Source organism: Manis javanica, chromosome 7, assembly GCF_040802235.1.
Source record: "Manis javanica isolate MJ-LG chromosome 7, MJ_LKY, whole genome shotgun sequence".
In the NCBI taxonomy this organism is placed as follows: domain Eukaryota; kingdom Metazoa; phylum Chordata; class Mammalia; order Pholidota; family Manidae; genus Manis; species Manis javanica.
Window position 1 is genome coordinate 62,585,893 of NC_133162.1, and position 22,437 is coordinate 62,608,329.

Sequence of the window (22,437 nt, forward strand, 5' to 3'; positions counted from 1 at the left end):
ACATGTTAGTGTTCAGGTGTCTTAAAATAAAAACTACTAGATTTCCTGGTAGACAAAAAAATAAGAAGTCTTTGAGTAATAGTAGAAATTGGCATTCACCCACCATTTACAACACACTCCCAGGGATATGCTGAGAAACCACCAAAGTGATACATCAAAACTGTACAAGAATGTTTGTTTTAAAAAATACCCTATTTAAAATCTTTCTCATTATCAAACCTATAGGTATGTAGTGCTTTTGACTCGTCATTTTCATATCTATTCTCTTTATTCCCACAACTACCCAATAAAATAGAAGGGCAGTGAGGCAAAGATTACAATTTTCTCAATATCTATTCTCTTCTTCTATAAAGTAACAAGACCTCCCATTTTTAGCTGGACTTACATCAGTCTAAAATAAAGATCACATTTCCTACATTCTCTTGCACCAGATATGTCCATGTGACTAAGGACTGATCAGTGTGGTGGGTAAAGACTGATCAGTCTATGAAGAGTCCTTAAGAGACACGATCTAGCCTTCACTTCCCCTTCCTCCTCCTTGCTGGCTGAAAAGCAAATGAAATGTCTGGTGCTCAAGCAGCCACCTTACTTATGACATGACCTTAGGATCAAAAATCACATGAGACAGAAGAAGTTGTGGTTCCTGATATCACTTAGCTATCATAAAAGCTTAAAACTGCTTATCACTGGACTTCTGCATGGGAAAGAAATAAACTTCTTTGAGCCATTTCAGTGTGTATTTTCTTTCAAACTTAATCAAATCTAACACAGTTGATAGAAAGCTCACAATCCCTACTAAGGGGACAGATATGTTTCAGAACTGAAAATTTTAGGATTTTTAGCAGTATAATACAATGTATAAAATGTACATTATGTAACACACCAATGAGATCTGGAGCAACAATCCATAATCTAACTCATTAATACTTTTTGCAGCAACATATCAGAACAGTTATACCACACGGGATAAATAAAGCTATAAATAGCTTCTCATCATTCATATCTGATTTTGCCAACAAATTAGAATAGGTCAAGTTTTACCACCAAATGAGTATTAAAAACCTTTTGATTTTCAGAGCTTTGGAGACTGCAGTATTTGGCAAAAAGATCATATACCTATAGTATCTCCTTCCTATAGGTAAATGAAGAAAGGTGTAAGAGATTAAGTAACTTAATGAACCCTACATGGTGACAGGGAAGTTAAAGCTGATATTTCCTGACTTAATTGGGAGTCTTTTCCATTGCATGGTACACACATCTATTTTTTCCAAAGTCCTCATTCATATATTTATTCATTCTAGAAAAAATACTAATTGAACATTAGCCATGTGCAAAGTTTATACTCCAGGGAAGTATACTCTGGGGTATCTTAAGGCCATGTTTCTCATTAAGGGTATATGGACCCTGATTGCTGCAAAGCCACAGTATAAATATGAAATATATGTTCATACAAAGACTTGCATATGAGTGTTCACAGAAGCTTTATTTGTAATATCACAAAATTACAACCCAAATGTCTATCATTAGAATGTCTATCATTCTATTATATGGTATATCCATATAATGGAACATTACTCAGCAATGAAAAGGAACGAACTAACTATACATAACATGGATGAATTTCAAAATAATTATGTAGAGTAAAGAAAGACAGAGAAATGCACATACTGTTTGATTCTACTTATATAAAACTTTAGAAATACAAACTCATTTACAGTAACAGAAAATGGTTCATGGTTGTTTTTGGAAAGAGGTACAGAGAAGGGAGGAATTTCAAAGGAGCACAAGAAAACTTAAGTGATGTATATGTTTGTTGGGACCTTTTGCCTCTTTTAGGCCTGTGATGGCCGCAGACTGGAGGTTTCCATCCTCCCTGGTTACCTAACTAGCTCGTGGCCTAACTAGCTTCCCCCGCGCGCGCTCTTAGCCCTAACTCCGCCTCCCCACCTAACCTGAAACCTGCCTAAAGACCCTAGTGACAGATGAGATAATCAATTCCCATTGGTTTCTGTTACTTCCTTATCTTCCCCTATATAACTAAGCCTCTGATGGAATAAAGCTGAGTTTTGCTGCGCCCTTGAGGCTGACACATCTCCCGGCTTGGTGTGGTTTTGTTTTTCCCCGGATCTCAGTGGAGGGTGTCCAAGCCGCCGCCACTTGCCCTCTCGCTCAGCCCCGGGGATAGCAGGCTGGTCCTGCTTGTCCCCCTGCCTTCTTGTTGCTGAAGAGCAACATATGTTCATTATCTTGATTGTACTGATGGCTTTAGAAATGTATACCTAAGTCAAAAAATCAAGTTGTACACTTTCAATGTGTGCAGTTAGTTGTTAACTATACATCAATAAATCTGTTCCAAAAAGATGAAACATCTTCCTGGAGTGTGAGTTTTATGAGGAGGCTTGAAAGGAAAACTCAAGGATGTAACTAGACATTTTTTATATTAAAATGGCAGAACTACTATAATGTATAAAATAAAATTAAATCCCTTCTTAAGATGATAACTCTACATGTCAAACTTTTAATGCTTACAGTGGGCTAGGGCTAGCTAATTTTTTAAGATACTCTGGTTATTGTCATTCTTCTCCAAAGTTAGCAGACTTTGGTAGTAAAGTTTGAAGTTCTGCCAAGGGGTTTACAAGGTCATACAACAGATGTAAAAAGTCCCCCAACACCTATAACATAGTATTGACTCTAAGTTTCCTATGGTTTTAGTTCAGTCATTGAATCTTCTTAAATCATTGACTTCTTGTCTATTTCTATTTCTAGGAACACTTGTTATTTATAATCAAAGGAAGAAAAATAGAGGAATATTCCTTGTGTTCTCATAACTGTACTATCTTGGTATATGAGGAGAGTGAGACCTGATACATAAATACCTGCATTTCGTCCCAGTATTTTTTCATAAAGAATCACAGATTAAATGTAAGACAAATCCTGAAAACCCCAGCAAGTGACATGAGGGAAACCATATCTTACTAACCCATCTGAACAATCAGGAACATAAGAATTTATTACAGAAATTTCTGACTTTATTCTAATTTCATATGAAAAACATGTAACCTTTTTGGAGAAAATAATACCATGAGTCTATGAAGTCCTAGATTTTATAAAAGCAGAATTTTTAAAATTCAGATAAAAACTATAGTTATAAGAGTGAACACCTTCCAGAAATGGTATATCCTAATATACAAAAGAGAATAAAACACAAAAACTTTTCCATTCTTAAGGAGAATGGTCTTTAAATCCAAAGGGGTCTAGCAAACTGATCCAGAGGTAATTGAAGGTCACATTAGTAGAGAAGATAGTAGGAGCGTACTTGGTCACACTAAAATATTTAGGATCAAGATCTAGAATAGTTTGTTCATTTCAGGATACTCAAAAGACTTGCTTGATACAATCTCGGAGTCAAATTTAGTAATCTTGATGGAATCTTTGAGAAATGGTGACTTAAAGTGAACGAGAAAGTTTTAATCTTCTATAAAAGACAACAGATAAATAACGGAAACTATGGAGAAGGAAGAACAATGTCTGTTACCAGAAGAATATTAGAACCAACTGCTAAATAGGGTCTGTGACCCCTTCAGGGGAAAAAAAAAGAATGAAATGTTATTAGAATGCAGCATATACTCATTAAAAATTTCTGCCTAAAATGATCTCCGTTTCGCCTAATACTAAGTAGGACAAGGATAAGTCTAGGCTATAGTGGAAAGTATCTTCAATTCATTCCAATAAAAGAAATAACAAATTTAACAAATGAAATAGTGTCTTCTTAACACATGGATATATGAAGTGGACTGTTCCTCAGATCACAGAAATCTTAAGTGGAATCTCTGGTTGTTTTACACAACACTACTTGGAGAAGGCATCTCACTTAAAAGAAAGACACTAATAAACTAAAGTATGGTAGAGGATTATAAGCAGGAAAGGTAAAGTTTCTATAAATCATTTCAAGGATGAACAGATGCAATAAATGGGAAGGTTTTAAATGCAGAAGAGACCATTTAGATGGGCATTCTAAAAAATATTTGGATGTATGTTACATTGATGAAGGCAAATACATATTTTTTTCCTTCCAAATGGCATAAACATGACTAGTAGCTGGTATTTACAATAAGGCTGGTTTGGTTTGATATTAAAAAGAATTTATGACAATTGTTAATGTTCAACAATGGATTTTCCTGCTTCAAAAAGTATTATACCCTTTCTTTGACAGATACTTTCAGTCTTTCAATATCAAAAATGAGCATGCCTTTTGACAGTGGGCTTCTACCTAAAGGAATTTATCCTCAAGCTACAGCACACATATTTTCAAACTTACATGTACCAATATATTGTTTGAAACATTGATCTAAATAAATTTTAAAAATCCATACAAAGATATGGCAGGTAACAGTTACAAAAAATAAGATCTATAAGACGGGGTATTTTACTATTAAGTGATAAAAGATTATAGAACATTTTGCCAAGTTGTATCTCATCTGTGCAAAATTAAAATGCTATTTGTATTTCATATTATCATATGGACCTACTCTCATATGCATAGAAAACTTTCTAACATGCTTAAGAATCACATAGATTTCTCTAGGTAAACTGGGGAACTTAGAAGATTTACTTTTCTCTTTATACCTTTGTGCCATTTCCATTTTTTAAGCATTTGTTATTGGAAGTGTTATCTAATTATCTAATTATATATACATCCTATCATTATACAAATATTATTTATAGTAAACCTATGTTGTATTTAATTATTACATCTAACATTATTACCTAATTGTTAATTACTATCAAAGGCATAGTTTTCAGAGAATCTGTTTTGTCATCAGGACTAGAATCTCACTTGTGCAACTTCTAGATGGAAACTTTGATTGGAAACCTAACATCTCTGGGCCAAAAATTTGTTTTCCGTGATGTGGGGAAAGCATATGAATTTGAATGAGGCTTAAATGAGAAACATCTAAGAAAAGATTATCTGTTATTTAATTCTTGTAAGAAGAATTTATTAACATGCATTAAACTTAAAAAGACTTATTATGTAACAGAACGGGGTATACCCTGGAGATGAGGACTATTTTTTCTCCAAGTGCCCCCCTTCAAAATATGGAATTTGATTGTTGCTTTAAAAGCATAATAGATTAAGTTTCCTAACAGTTGAACATAGACTTCTCTTATTATCTTTAAGCTTGAATAAGTAGTTTCAAACTTTAATGTGAATAAAAATTACTATATAGAGATATGTACACAATATTGTATATGATGTTCTTTAAAGGGAATTTGGGGAATTTTTCACAGGCAATTTTAATGAGATGTAATTTTCTTTTCATATGCTCATTTTAAAATATATTATATATATAAGTAGTGGGTTGAATGGTAGTCACCAAAAGATATGTCCACTCCATACCTCAGAATGTGACCTAATTTGGAATAAGGGTCTTTGAAGTGTAATTAAGGTCTGATCTCAAAATAAGATCATTTTGGCATAGGGTAAGTCCTAAATCCAATGATAAATGTCCTTAGACAGTAGAGGAGAGACACAAAGATGCAGAGATAGAGAGAGAAAGGTCATGTGAAGTTGAAAGTAAAGATTGGGGTTATTTGACCACAAATCGAGAACACCGGGCACCAACAGAATCTGGAAGAAGGAAGAAAGGATTCTTCCTTCTAGTCTTCAGAGGGGAGAGTAGTCCTAATATGCAGACACCTGGATTTCAGACTTCTGGCTTCCAGAACTGTGAGAGAACAAATTTCTATTGTTTCGAGTTGCCAAGTCTGTGGTGATTTATTTGCAACAGCCCTAGGAAATGCATACAACATACATGTATAATGGCTACATAATTTTTGTCCTAACTGGGTAACTTTAAGAGTATGAGCAGATGCAATCATTAATGACACTAGAACAATTGGGATAGATAGCATTACTTGTGAAAAACCAAGATATATGATCAGTTAACTCATAATACATGAGACTGCACTGTAAGGTATGTAAAATGGTTAGCAGAGTACCTCTGATATAGTATGTCCTCCATAAAACGTAACTTGTATTACAATTGTATTACATGTAATTATAGTATAGAAGGAACTGGAGCCCTGGAAGTGTAAACTATCTGACTAGGGTTACAGGATGGAGGCTGAGCAAAGGAGATGCAGGAAAATGGAGGTAGAGAGGAAGAGAAATCATTGGACAAAGGAAGCTATCTGTCACACTAGTAATAAGGCAATTATGAAGAATTCTGATTACCACTGCTACTCTCAGCTCTTGTGTGTCCACCAATACCTCTTGTACACTGAGCAAGCAGTAAAGTGATTGCCTTACACCCAAATTACTGCTCAGGTTCAAATTCTACCTCAATTGAATGACTTGGAAAATCTATTCCGCTATTGAGGTGCAAAATATATTATTTCTATTGATTTGAAAGAGTAAATAGGAAAATCCCAACAGGAGTGAGAATATATCCCTGGGGGAAATTGTTCTTTTCCAACCTTGCAACAAGAATGTCTTAGTCTGAGAACTGAAAGGGACCTTAGTCTGACCAAATTCTCTTTTTTGTAGTTTAACAAATTGCGATCCAGCAACATTACATTGGCCAGGTGAAATGATATCCAGAACAGTAGTGATAATTAATTTTTATGTCAAAACTTTTTGGTGGATTTTTTCCTTATTTTGGTTTATCTGTATTGAGTGTGTCTGAGAAATCAAGGTAGCATATTAGAGGTATTTCATCTTTCCTTATTACCAAAAGAGTTCATAAGTAATATAGAAGCAATTGCCCTAATTGTTTTCAAGATATTGAATTATTAATCCAGTACAAGGAAACTACACCCAAGGGACCTCACCTATCTGAGTAGAGAGTGAAGAGCCCTCTAAATTTCTGACTTTAGGATAAGATATTGAAAATATGCTTTTTTTTAATAATGAGAAATTTATTTTATGCTTGCCACATGCCAGTTATGTGAAGCACTGCCATACATTATCTCATTATAGCAGCATTATGTAGATATTATGTTTCTGTTTTACAGACAAGGAAACTGAAGTTAAGAGATATTACATAATTTGTCCTGGAGCCCACACTGTTAACTAACTGGTTTACCAGGACATTTTACTGGAAATTCAAATTCCTAGCCTTAAGAGTATCTTATTCATGAACTTTAAGAAGAACTATAGGCAAGTCACCTTATTCTTCTAAGTATCTTTCAGGCAAGAATACTGCTGAGGTATTTTCCATCACTAAGATCTACGAGTTCAAAATTCATAATAACTAGGTAGGTAGATACAGTCAGACACTTCTATTCCCTTTCAGAGTTAAATACAAAAGAGTCAAGAAGGATGAGAATCTGTTGAGTGTGCTAGGGATTTTATCCAGTTCCTAGTATTTTTCTTTTTAGGACAACTTATTTTATGCTCAATACATGTGACCCATTTCAATGGTAGAAAATTAAGGTCTCATACCATATGCTAGTCAGTCTTGAGAACAATGTAAAAATAAAAATTAAGATCCACTACTTATTTCAGTTCTTTTGACTGGTCACAAATTAATTCACTGTCCTGGTTGGAACAGTCAAGAGGATTGAAAATATATTTTTCTAATACAATTGAGTCTTTTGAAAAGAAGGTAATGTGTAAGTCAATATACACCATATAAACCTTTCCAAGACAATTGTTAACCTATAGGAAGCACCACTTTGATGACTCTAAGAATTAATTTTCCTATTTTATTATACACTTCTGCTTCCAGGAGGAATTGGAGGCTTCTTTAGTTTTAAAAAGACAGAGTAAGACTATTGAAATAGATATTAAAATGTAAAATTTTCTTAAATAAACCAAAAGCAAACGTCTAGGCTAATACAGGTACTGTGAGCCTTATGTTTGGCTCTGAACATCTAGCTATCAGGGTGAAATAATAAGCGTAATATCTGATATAAGAAAATATCACAATTAATCAATTGATAATAATCAGCTTATCCCAGGGTCACTTTTCAAGGGACATTGGTATAACATAATAACCATAACCTTTTAAATACTTTCAACAATGAATTTATAATTAATGCATTACTTATGTTATTATTTCTTATAGTGTAACTATAATTGCTATATTGTCCTTTGACTACTTTATAGGGAGAAAGTAGAGTCTGGGTTGAAATACTTCTTCATGATTAAGTGTTTGTGAGGATAAAATCATATAGGTATGAAGGCAATTTGAAAATAACTACTTATTATCACTGGAATATGATTCTCAATTTTCTTCCCTCATATAGCACAGTTAGATAAAATTACCACTTAGAGGTTTTAGCTCATGATGAGAGTATATAGTTTTTTACATTTTATATATTTCTGCCCAAGGAAAGAGAAACTTATTTTCTTCATTCATGAATAGCTATATATCTCTTTTCTTGAATTGTCCAAGAGAAGAAAGGAGTAACAATTATTATTTCAGACCACAAAGAGTTAATAAGAATGAGCTCTTTGGAATGGTAACTGAATCCTCAAGGTCCTGAACTTGCCAAACTGTTGGGATGATTCATAAAAATTCTCAGTAGAAAGAATGAGTTGATTCTGGAAACTGTGAGTGATATTTTGATCAAAGGTAATGGAATGCATTAAATAAAAAGAGCATTTCCTTTTCAGTTACTGCTTCTTTGATTATGGTTTTCTGTGTTCTAGAACATGTGAAGATCATTACAAATGTTGTACTGATAATCTTAGTTGAAATTCCTGCCTTTATTCACTGTGTCCAGATTTTTGAACTGGAATCTGTAAACAGATAATTATATGCATGTTTTGTTTCTACTAAGTAAATATACAAATTTAAAGGTCACATATTTGAAATAGATCCTATTAGCAAAAGAAATGTATTATGGGTATATCAACAACAAACAGCAACACTTGAAGTTTATCTCAATAGAATTTAAATATTAACCTAAAATGAAATATAAATGGTTTCCTAGATTATTAGACATCTTGTGAATTAAATATAACCTTATGCTGGAGGAAGAGGCTACAGAAGCATAATTAATGGTTTCTAATTGCCTAAATATCTCTCTATTTGCTCCAGAAATCTGATTATCAGTCTTATCTTCCCTTCACTATACTTAAAATCATGTAGTATCAGCAGATAATCTGGACAGGACAACAGAAAGAAAAGACAGCAGACGCAGCCCCCAAACTGATTTCCATTTATTGTATATTGTATTCCAAAGCAGAGGATAGTAAATTAACAAAAGACTGCCTAAAATATCTTGTCAGAATAAAGTTATATTGGAATGCCATTAAAATTTTTGCTTATTTTTGTTGGTACACTGAAAAACAATTTAATATTTTTAGTGTGTTCCCTTTTTGCTTTATTACTAAGATGTTTAGCAATTTCAGACAATTTAGTGTCTTGACCTAACACAGTACCTGGTAAATAATACCAGCAACAACAGCAAAAGCAACCACCATGACCACTAAAATTTACTGAAAATGTTCGATGTGTTAGGTCCTGTTCTAAGCAATTTTATATATAATAACAAATTTAATAGTCATAATTACACAATGAGGTAAGTATAATGAATACCTCATTTTACAGATGAGAAAACCTGAGGCACAGAGAACTTAAGAAACTGAGAACATAAAGCTAATGACCAGAGTAGCCAGGATTTGAACACAGCAGTCTAGCTTCAATGTCCACTCTCTTTGGTAATCAATATATAATAAATCCAAGCAAAACATTAATTGTTTAGAAGCTCACGTTACTGGCCCCATTCCCATCCATCACTTGTGTTAGCAGTAATTAATTCATTGACCATTACAATGAACTAGGTATTGGCAATGTAATTTGCATAAATATTCTCCCCATTTTACATTCAGAGAAACTGAGATTCAGAAACTTTCATGTAACTAAAATCATACAGTTCATGAATTGAGTATATAAGCATTCAAAGATGGTCATTTCTCCCTTCCCAATACTGTCTTCTCTGGGGTATAATTATAAAGCAACCATTACACATTATGTTGGTAACTGGTAATAGGTAAAGATAATTGGAAACAGGTAACTTTGAAGTGAATAATAGTTAATGCATGTTCTATCATGTTATTAAACTCACTTATTAATAACTGGAAAGGACAGTGAGTCTTACCCAATCCAAATCCTTCCAGATCATTGCCAACTGACTGTAGGCAAACTTCAAAAAGCCTTCATGCAGAATGGAACGTACAATGAAGAAGAAAAGACCATTTCCTACTTAGTTGACAGCTTTAAGTTCAAACGTAAAATAAAAATTGGAGTCTTGGAACAAGATCAGAAAAAGGACTGATTAATACTTTGCCTGGCTTGTGGAATTTTGTTACCCTCATCCAGAGAAGCTACATGTAAACAGTTGTCAGCTCTGTGGCCAACATTGCTACTTTATTGGATTTTTGAGATTTACAATCTGTTTTTCCTATTACTGTATTTCCTATAACTGTAGTACTTTCTGCCACCAGGTGGAGATAGAGAGTCACAATTGTCTTATCAATTTTTCCAGGCCCTGGGGAAGGAATCAAAAAATTTTGATTACATTATCAAACTATTGAGCTGTCATGAAAAATAAGCATTAATTAGGCTCTCTACAGAAAAAAAACAAAAACAAAAACAGCAAACAAAAACTACTTACCTCTTTTCTAACCAACATTTTAACAGCATCAATACTAAGCATAATTACTATTTTCTGACAGGCAAAAGTGATCTTTTATATGGGAGTTCCTCCAACTCTGGCTGTACATTAAAATTACCTGGAGAGCTTGATCAATGTCCAGACCTCACCCCAGACCAACTGAATCAGAATTTCCTAGAATGAGGCCTAAGCATCCATGTTTTAAAAATCTCTCCAGATAATTCTTTTGTACAACCAGGTTTGAGGCTCACTGCCAGGAAGAGGTAGAAGTTTCTTAATGGGGCAGCAGATCATCAGAAGGGCTTATCACTGAGAACAGAATCTGGTCCCAACTCAGCAGATTTATAATGATTTAAATCAGGCTCTCGAAAACCAGTGTTTTAACAAGCTCTCCAGATTTTTCTGATGTACAACAAAGTTTAAAAGCAATTGATTTAGAAGATAATAAACCCTGAAAAAAATGGAAGCAAACGGAATTTGTGTTCTAGTAACAAGAAGAAGGTAGGGGATACTAAAACTAACATGCTTTACTGGAGTACAGGGCTCATTCAATGCCTACCAGTGCCTAGTTCTGTTTATCAGTGAAGCTGATGCAAGATAAAATGAGCAAATTTCATCCTCATAATTGGAAATGAGTTAACCAACACTTAAGTCTGGGGAACATATTTTATTTCTAACTTAATGGATTTGAAGCTGCTGACCCATTATCCAATAGCTGTGTTTTAGGGAGTGAGAGTCACATGACAGAAACATACCCACCTATCGTCTACCCTTCAGGACAAAATTGGGCATAGTAATTTCCCAGGTAATGAGGCCCTTGTGGGAAGGAATCCTACATATGTTGATTTCAGCCATTCTAAGTCATTCTCTTTTTTTCAAGGTTAAACAGAATCATTTTTTTCTCAAACTTCAATATCCTTCCATCTCCAAAAGATATTTTTCCTGGTCAGTGTCTTCTTAACTTAGTACTCCAAATAAGTCCTTAGAACATATTGATCATATCTCCCTTCCATCATCCCAAATCTGGTAGTTGATGGTGTTAATTACATTTTCTCTGGCTGTCCTGTTTCCCGGATTACATTATGAAGCCCACAAATTAGTCAGTCTTTCTTTATCTTTTATTTATGTTACAGGACTCTAAACTAGATTCATATTCAAAAAAGAATTGTCCAACAAAGTATTAGACACAATCAAATATACACATTTTACCCTTATACAAGTAAAAACATATGTTTTAACAATAAGATCACTAAAATTAGCTCAGTTTTAAATGGACCACTTAACATTTTATATTTTCCTTTCTGCTTGTTGGCTATAAAATAATTTCAGAAGTAACTAGCCTATTTTACCATACATCTAAACAGAATCCAACATATCTTAGGTTTAATGTATGGATATGTGCCATCTCCTTCATTTTTTAACCAATGCTGTAGCTGATACATATATCCAAAATTGGAATATATTCTGAAATTATAGGTAATGTGCACAATTCACAAAAGTAGTCTTGTAGGATAATAGATTAAGCATTTTAAAGGCTACGTATCACCTCTTTTGAATTTATGTTTACAGTAGAACATTTGAAAGTGAATACTTTTATAAGAAGGCTTTGTAGAAAATGCATGTATTTGCCAGCTTAATTATTAACACATTCCTGCCCCTTTTACTTGGCATCAGACAGATCTGCTAAGAGCCAGAATACTGTGTTATGTTTAATAGAGTCACGTGTTAAAGTGAAAACAGTTGCAGAAAATTCAAAGAGAAAACCTCTGTAAATTCCCTTAAAACTGTACTAGAAGTGCTTAAGCCAAGGAACTGCGGGATCATACCACAAAAAAATAAATAACTGTAAACTTAACAACAATCCCAACCCCACCTCAGATTGAAATATCAAGATTTGGTGAAAAGAATCCAAACCAGTTCAGACACATGGCATTTCTGTAAATATATTGATAATTGAACTAGGACCAGATTGTTAATTATGGGGATTCCAAAATAATTGTTTAAGTTATTCAGGTTTTTCTGTAGTTTTCAGGCTGGTAAACTCATCCTATTTACTATCTTCTTTTAAAAATAATTTCATAAATTTTAGCTCTCTATGTCAGAAAGCAAGCAATAAAAAACACTCATTATAGGTGCTTTTTTTTCTATTTATAATTAATCTGTGTTACCTTGTTGAATAGTCAAATAATGTCCTTTTATTCTATTGCAACATTAGATACACATACTCATAGGTTCCTTGTTTAAAAACTTCCTTGATTTAGGTGGCTTATGAATAGAATTATTTTTTTAATTTATACTTTTTAGGATCTTTCAAATTTTCTACAATAGTTATATAGTAACATAGAAAATATTTTAAATTGTTCTAATTCTTTTTTCTCCAAGTTGATTCTTACTCATTTCTTTATTATCAGTCTTAAAACTTACTCATCTTTACCACTATTTTTTTAACTCCCTCCAAATTTAATATAGTACCTGTTTACACCATCTGAATATAATTTTGAAATATTATCCAGCATTATTTGACAACTGTCACAATTGTACTGTTTTAAAGAAGTCAAGTAGTCAATGTTGCTGTCAATTTTAATCAAGTCATCAAGATAAAAATTATTCCTAATTTACCATTATGTAGTTTCTCTGCAAAAATGAAAGTTTAAGGAAGGTAAATGTTTTTTCTTTATATTTTATTATTACTTTCTTCTAACAAAAAAGCTCAATGATTTTGATTTGAACATTTAAATTTAAAGTACTGCTTTAAAAGAAAGTAGGAGGTTTGGGCTAATGCCAAGAGATTGAGTCTCCACTTTGGACAGACCAGACAGCCAAGTTCAACTTCAATGAGACACCAGGGATCTTTAAAAATCCCCTAGCATAATGAGTTACACAGTCGTCTTTTTAAAGTTAACACACATTTTTGTGGAAGCCTATACTGAAATGTGAAATTGGAATAATAAATACCGAAGAGCATAAACACAAATACAGGAATCTCCAATTTGGACAAAAGCTGACTTTTGGAAAGATCGTTAGTGTTTGGAAAGAACCTGTTATGTCATTATTACCACATCTAAATAGTCATATTGGGCTTTTGGTAGACTTGATAATTAAGAGCTATAGAAGACTCTTCAGCTAATCAAAGGCATATGTGTTCCTAAGGCTTCTCAGTTCTGCCACACTGCTACAAGGGAAAAGAAAAGATTTCAAGAGGAAAATGGCTTTTTGAGCAATTTGGTCTCTGGGTAGATATTGTGAATGTAGAGTATTGGCTACTTGTTCCTCTTGGAACATCAGTGAATGCCATCAAGTGGCCGCTGATGGTGAGAATCTCTCTGGGACCAGGATCTCTGCAGCCTCACGCTGGGGTTTTGAGAAGTTCAGTTTTCTCATTTATTCTCCCTTAAGGACTGAAAGCTGTTTGGAAAAACCTGCTGTTGAATCTTACTCCCTTATTTTAGCATCTGCTCAACTGGACCACCTCTCTTGCCTTTATGGCAAATTACTGAGTGCATGGATTTGCCTGGAGGCTCCTTCTAAATTGTGTGTAGCTCTCAGTACTGTCTGTTTCTCTTGCTGCTACCAAATATTTCCCTCTTTGGGGTGGCTTCCACCTTACTTGAGGCCTGTTTTAATCCTATGAGTATTTCTTTTTGTTGCAGCCCAATTTTCCCTGAAACTATCAGCTGTTAAGATGATTTCCAGATTTTCTTTATTTTCTTTTTGTTTCCTTCCTACTCCTATCAAGCCAAGTTTACATTACCATTCTACAATGGTGTGCTAAGCCTTAGATCCCTGGCATCTCAGGAATAAATGTTTCATTCTTTTAACTTCTTCAGTGACCTTGCTACTCAGAGAGTGGTCTGTGGTCCTACAGTATATGCATCATCTGGGAGCAGAATCCAGGCCCTACCCAAGACTACAAAATCAAAATCTGCATTTCAATAAGACCACAGATGATATATATATGTGTATTACATTTTGAGAAACATTGCTCTATGATGTGATTGATAATGACACCTTGAATGCCTTTAGTGATGCAGAATTTCTACCTTATTAGGCAGATCATTTTGTCTTTGGGCAGCCTTCATCATAAGAAAGACCTTCCCAACATTGAAATTAATTTTATACATCCATGAATTTCATGTGCAGGTTTAAATTCTACAAACTCAGGCCCACCCAAAATTTATAGTCTTTTGTTTACATGACATTCTTCCAAATATGTTAGGGTAAGTATCACTTTCCCAGTTACTTTTATTTTTCTATTTCAGAATAGGTACATTCACTTAGTTGCTTTAACAGTTACTTATGCCATATAATATCAAGTTGCTTCTCCTCTGAAGACATTCCAGTTTGACCCCCAAAAGAAATCTTCCTAAGATTTGAGAATGTTGTGGTCCACCATTCAGGGACCAGATGAAAGTTAGTGAGACAGGGGTGGGATCTTCTTTGCAATATTCTTGCTGTCACACTATTTTTATCAAAATCCTAACCACCAATCCACCAGAAGCATTTGGCATGCCATATGTTGGAAGCCACACATCTGCCTGATACAAAACTATGAGTTTACTTTCCTGAAAGGCTTTTAAAATATATTCAAATATGGAAATATCCTAACAAATTTACCTAACATTTTTCATCTTTAAAAACAGTGTTTGTTAGGCCTGCCACTTGTATAGAAGTGATGGGATTTTTCCCTTGCTCTCAATAAAAACATCAACTACTAATGGGAGTAGATTTGAATTCTCTAAACTTCCATCAAATACAAGAAAACCATTATGTAGACCCAAGGAGGAATAAGAGCATAGAACCGGAGAAGGCAAATCTTAAAAATAGAAGGCTGTGTTCTCACAGGGGAAAGTGCAATCACAAACTCCATGATGACATTTAGCCCTGTGGAAATATGAGTGTTCCCAGTGTTCCAGCACTTAGACATCAATTCATGGTGGTCTCAAGCTATGTTTTTGTTCTGGCACATTAAACAGAATGAAGACATATGTCTAAATTTAAGACATCCTTTTAGTGCTCCGTGCACGAGAGCCAGCTGAGAAATTTGAACTATTTCAAAGCATTAGAAAAGGAATTGTAGACACATCCTTTGTTTGGGCATATATTTTTAATTATCCTGCCTTTTAATATTCTCCTCCATTTGAGGATAATCAGACAAAATGGATCCTGCTGGGCATTGTCATGCTTAATAAAAGTAAGACTGAACATCTGCAAATATGGCGACAGTGTGGCGCATATGATGCGCCAGTGACTGAGCTGCATTCTGATATAATTATAACACCACATGTAGCTGTAATAATGTAACTCCCTGTTTACATTAGTTCTAGCACTAGAGTAAACTATTCTTGCGTTAGGTGCTAAGCAATTTCAATCAGAGTAGGCACATAGATTAATTAAAAAATTTATTAAATGCAGTATGTAGATAATAAGAAGGACAGGCAGACAAAAAGTGTAGATACCATGTTTGAGTCTGTAGGCTAGGGGCCAACTCCTTAGGTTTAATCCTAGCTTCATCAATTACTAACTATGTGACCTTGAGCCAGTCCTCAGCCTCCTTGAAATGGAGATAATAGGTGTACTTTTCTTATAAGATTATAGCAAGATTTAAATGTACGAATATATGTGATAGTCTCCTCTTCCTCCCCCTTCTTTTTTCCTTTCTCTTAACTTCTTTGGATAAATATTTGTTGGCTTTTTTCTTTCCTTCATCAAAAAGCCATTAGGAAAACCAAACGAAGTAGGTAGCCCAGAGTTGTCAGGCCTCAATGACAGCTGGAGTCAGTGTGCAAAGGGGTTGGCAGGCAGGTGGTGTCAGAAAATTGGCTACATTTAGGGGTTTGAAGTAATGAGAGCCCAGTTTCTCACTGTCAGAGAAGGGAGTGGCAGGTGTTGAAGGGGGAAAGCTAAAATAAATTCTGTGATGGACTAGAATTGAAGGTATCAACAGAAAATCAGCATTTTGTAAATAGTATATAGAAATCAATGTTAATATAAATCTGTGTGCCATGGTTTGAATGTTTGTATCCCCCAATATTCATTTGTTGAAACCTAGCAAGTGGGACCTCTGGGGAGTTATAAGGGCATAAGGGTGGAGCCCTCATGGATGAGGTTGATGCTCTTGTAAGAGACACCCCACAGAGCTCCCTAGCTTCTTCTACCATGTGAGGATACAGTAAGAAGTCTGAGATCTGGAAGAGGGCCCTCACCTGAACATGCTGGCACCCCAGTCTCAGATTTATAGCCTTCAGAACTGTAGGAAGTAAATTTCTGTTGCTCCCAAGCTAACCAGTCTCTGGCACTTACTTACAGCAGCCCAAACAGAGTAAGACTGTGTGTGTGTGCACGTGTGTACATACATACATACACACATATATTTCTTATCTCAGTACCCTAAAAGAGCCTGGGAGTACTGATAGCACACCTGGTGTCCAGATCTCTATTTCCAAACACTATTCTCCTCTGAAAGTAACCAGGGCTCCTTAGAGATATGGCTGATTCTAAAACTGGGCTAGGAAATGAACAGAATGATCCTAGAAGAACTTCTTATGTTAGAAAGTAAAGAAATACTCTAAAAAAGGTGGGAACTTGTCAAAAGAATAGAGAAACTAGGTGGAAGGGCTCCAATTTGTCAAATTGAGATAATTTTTGACCATCAAAATAAGTCATGATAGTAGTAAATTGTAACACATGGAATGAAATAGGATCCCATATCCATAGACAGCTTTATCATAGAAAGCCAACTAATAATAAACATGGAAGACATGATGATAGTAGAAAATCACCATGTGGCAACCACTGGAATAACAATTCAGAAAAGAAACACTGATGATGTGACAGCTAATGAGTGACTATGAGTGAAGTAATGGGGATTTTATATGGTCTCTAAATATAATCCCACAAGATTTTTATTAATTGAAAAGGGAGAAAAGTGACTTTACAATGGAGAAAACTGTCAGACACGTCTCAGTCAAGTTATCAAATTTAACGCCACCAGTAACATCATGTGTTACTCAGAATGATGCAGTCAGGACATCTCAGCTATCCGGTCTAATTATGAGGCAACACAGCACACAAACCTAACTTCAGGAGTGTTCTACCAAACAACTAGCCTATAATCTTCAAGAACATCAGGGTCATGAAATTGAAGGAAAGACTGAGGAATTATTGCAGATTGAGAGAGGACTAGAGAGACAGGACAAGTGGGTATAAAGTATAATTCCTGGATTGAATTCTTTGTTAGGATATTACCGAGATAATTCATGAAATTTGAATGAGGTCTCTGAGTAAAGGGTATATGAAAGTTCTTTCTTTTCTTTCTCCAACTTTTCTGTAAGCCTGAAACTGATTCAAAATATAATATTTAATTTTATATAATTTTAGAAAAACAAGTTATGTTAAGTACCTTGCACATGGTAAGAGTTCCAATAAAATTTTAGACACTATTTTTTCTAACATTTGTGCCATGACATAGGTGTTTTCACTTTCATTCATCCTAGCAAAGAATTTCCCCAAACAATACCAAGACTAAAATTTTAAGTCTACAAAAATTTGAACATCCCCACCAATATTTACCAATGTTATTCCAGTTTCTTAGGTATAGTCTCATAAGTTAAAGGAACTCAAGCATCTATGTAGGCAGATTTTCTAAAAATTCTCCATATTATAGCCAGATTCCTATTTTTTTAAAGAACTAGAAAGGAAGAAGATAAAAGGAAAAAATATATATGAGAATAAATGCAAAGAGTTATATTGGTTTCTCCCAATGAAATCCAACCCTATAAGCTATAAAGTCACATTTCATATATTTCCTTTTAGGAACAAGTGACTAGTCCTTATTTTTTGAGTTGGATGCTTTCACCTAGAAGTCTTAATTAACTCTTCTCACCATTTAGTTACAACACAACTGCAATGGTTCCAGGCACCACAATGCACACAGTTTTACCAGTAAAGTAGGGGAGGCATTTCCTCACACCAGGGTCTTTTAATTAGGAAGATAAACTTTCCTAGAAGGTAGAAGAGAGACTGTCTTTCAGGTCCAATTTGCTAGAATTAGGTCATGAAACTGTTTTTAAACTAATCATTAGTAAAGGGAATGAGACCATGATTACCTCCCTGAAGCTAGAAAGTAGAGTTTATGTCTTTCCTTGGTTAGAATGTAAACACTAAAACATAATCAGCATTATTCCAGAAAGAGGGAGTGGCTATTGCATAATTAACTCACAATGTCTGACACACTGGAGCTAGCAAAAAAATCCCTATATTTAGTATAATCTGCCCATTCATGAATCATCAAAATCACTAATAAAAAGTATTTGCATAAACTTCTTAATTTCTAACATATAAATGTCACTAGTTCTAAAAATACACAATTTTTTGACAGTTTAACATCTGTGAAATTGAGTCTACCTTGGAAGTGTTATATTATTGTTTAATTGATAACTCTCTTCTTTGTGCTCTGTAAAGTAATAGTAATAGTGCCTCTTATACTTGATGGAGTATTAGATGAGGTAATATGTAGTAAATAATAGTTACATTCTTCACCTGTTGGCAAGCATTATCTCATTTAATAATTGTAATTGCTCTATGAAATAAGCATTTACCCCTATTTTAAAGATGAGAAAACTGAGGTTTATTAGGGATAACTTGCCAGATTCCACAGTAATTTAAGAGCAAAAGTGAGACTAGCATCCATTGTTTGTCTGATACCAAAGTTTGTACTTTTACCAACGTCACACCAGTTATCGAGTATATGCATTCACTTATGCATTCAACATACATATATGTGGTGTGTCTACTAGGTGCCCGATATTATACATGAATATGAAGTAGTGAATTAACAAAGACATGGGGCTTAGAGTTCAGCAAGAGAGACTAATAATAATGACAATATTAGATTAGGCAGTGAGATAGACATGAGCAGGAGGGGAGAAAGGAGGAGGCAGGCCACCCAATCCCCACCCGGTCTCTGCCCAGAGACTGCCATGTTTCCCGTTGGCCAACTCCTTTTGTGGTTCAGAACAAACTGATAAGCACAAATACAGGTCACTGGGGCCTTCTCGATTTTAGAGCATAGCACTCAAGGAAGACTTTGTCACTAATGGCCCTGAAGCAATCATAATACTGTTACATCATTTACACTGAGGTTTTGGTCCCACCATGGGTTTCTTGTAGACACTCATAAGATGACAAACACAAACTTGCACAGAGGCTAAAGGAAAGGGACCAAGATGAACCAAAAGGTAGCGTGAGAATAATAAATGGGAGGGAAGAAACCAAATAAACCCTATAAGAGACAAGAATGGAAAACCCAGCAGCAGAGATCAGCCTTCTCCTCTGTCGGAGTTTACTTTCCTTTTGCTTTGCTAAATAAAAAACCCCTATAGCCTTAACTCTCTATCAGGTCTCTCAACTGAATTCTTTCCTTTAAGAAGACAAGAAATGAAGAATTTCACAATCCACCACCCAGTAACAGTAAATACATCATTAAATTGGAATAAGTAATTGAGACTGTGATAGATTGTTCACAAGCATTTGATACCTTTACTTGGTGAACAAATCTGCTTCCCAGTCCCATTAATGTCAGGATTTGTCATATGACATTTTTTGGCCAATGCAATGTGGGAGAAAGTAGCATAAATTTTTTCCCAGAAGAACTTAAAGCACCAACATATGATTTGCTATGTCTCTGGTAATGTCCCAGATAGACGTTACTCTGCCAGCCTGGGACCCAAAGTGGAGAAATCATGGAGCACAGTTAGGGGCATCCTGCAACGTACATGTAGCAGGAGTATGAAATAACCCTCTGAGGTTGCAAACCATTGAGATTTTTGAGGTCACTAGCTCCCACATCATATCCTAATCTACTCTGATGCGTCAATGACTTCACTTTTAATTAAAAAAATGAAAGTGTAATAGTGTGAGAGACCACATAATATAAGGCCTGAAAGCAGGGACTCAACAGCTAGATTGTATGCACTCAAATCCCATCTCTTCTATTTGCTATATAAGAGACCTAAGAAAATGTACTGAACATCTGTCTCAGTTTCCTACAGAATAATACTGCACTTAGCATTGTCATGAGGATCTATGCATTAATATTTGCAAACTTTGACCTACAGTGAGTGTTATATGAATCTGTTAAATAGAATTTATCTGTTAGAAAATAATAGAGGGAACTTAATTGGGGAGGGAGGGCAGTCAGGAAAGTCAGAAAGTTAATTGGGGGGGGAGAGAACTGCCACTTGATGGCGATTTTCCCAAGGAATAAAATTTTCTGAGAATTGCTGCATATCTAAGATAAGAATACAAGGCCATATTGAAATGTAGGTTTTGGATGGTCAGCTAGTCTACCCTGAGGGCCTAGTCCCATAAAACAGTCTCTTAGAGCCCAAGGGTCAGATTAGTGCCTCCACACAGTAATATCTACACTTCACAGACTTTCTGGACAGATTCAAATCAGTTGAATACACAAATATTTAAAGTCATGAATGCCCAGGACATTCCATAATTTAACTGATTCTAGTATTTATAATTTAAAACTGGAATTATTCAAAAGCTGGTAGTTCTCTTGCTATCTTCCTAGCTGGTTGTTGAGTAGGTCATGGTTCTCTGATGTGATTTAAATCAGTTTAAAGCCTTCTTCTACTATTCCTCAGCTTTTTCAGCCAGCAATCATCTACTTGCTGAATACCTGGAATCTTTTAGGAGAAGAAAAATCCTTTCACTTCCCAAGTACAGATGAGGTTTAAAATGCAAATCTTCCTGATAGGAGTACTATGGCTGAAATTATATTTATACTATTATAAGTTGCTGATATTAGATTTAAACAGCAGAGGATTCACAAATACTGGAACTTGGAAGAAGGTATAAACCATGGGAAGGAGAAGAGGACAAATGATTCCTCCGTTTTGCTTAGGAAAAGGCCAGCCTTAATTCTTAGTAGTGATGTAGAGCAAGGGACATGGGACAAGCTTCATGATTAGTTTTTTCCTGCCTATAATGAAAAGTGCTGAGATATAAATAGTATAGTAAGAACAGGAGGGACTCCATCTTAAGGCTAAGATTCCATTTTAAAAATCAGGGGGGTAGGGGGTAAGATTCCAAACAAATTTCATGGTAATCAGCCAATAACTGGACCTTATCTTTAGGCAGAGTAACCAGTCCTAAATCATATGTTCTCAGTGCTTGAGGGTAACCACTATCTTGAAGAAGAACAGATCAATAAATTCCTTGTGTTAAGTTTATCTTACAGAATATCTAGAGGACAGTCTGGATGATGACATAATGTCTCTCACCAGAGACAGACATCATGAGACCACATGTCAAGCCTATGCACTCCCAGCCCTTTGCCCCATCCTTGAAGCCCTTAAAAGACAATCCTAAGCCTTTAAGTGAACCTCCTATATGAGGTTGCCCATACTCTCCTTTCTTTAAGTGTATGCTTGCCTTAAATGAAGCTTTCTTGCTGCACAACTTACTGCATTTTGTCTCTGTGCTCTTCCAAACCTCTTGGGAGATTAATAAGAGACTCATTTTCCCAGTGGTAAGCATCTTTGTTTGCTATTTCAATCACTTTTTTAGACTTCAGCACAAGTCTTCACTCTCTCTGTTCTACTTCAGACAAATAGGGAAGGGCTACTGAGAGCTCTGATTTGGGCTTGCAAGTTCCCATCGCTTGGATGACCCAGACAGGACTGCATCTGTGCGATCATGCTCTTTAGTAGCCTGCCTGAAAATCTCCTTTCTTTGCCTTTTGAAAGTTCTCAGAATATAATCTCCCTCTATCCAGTGCCCTGCGGCTCCCCCAAATCCTTG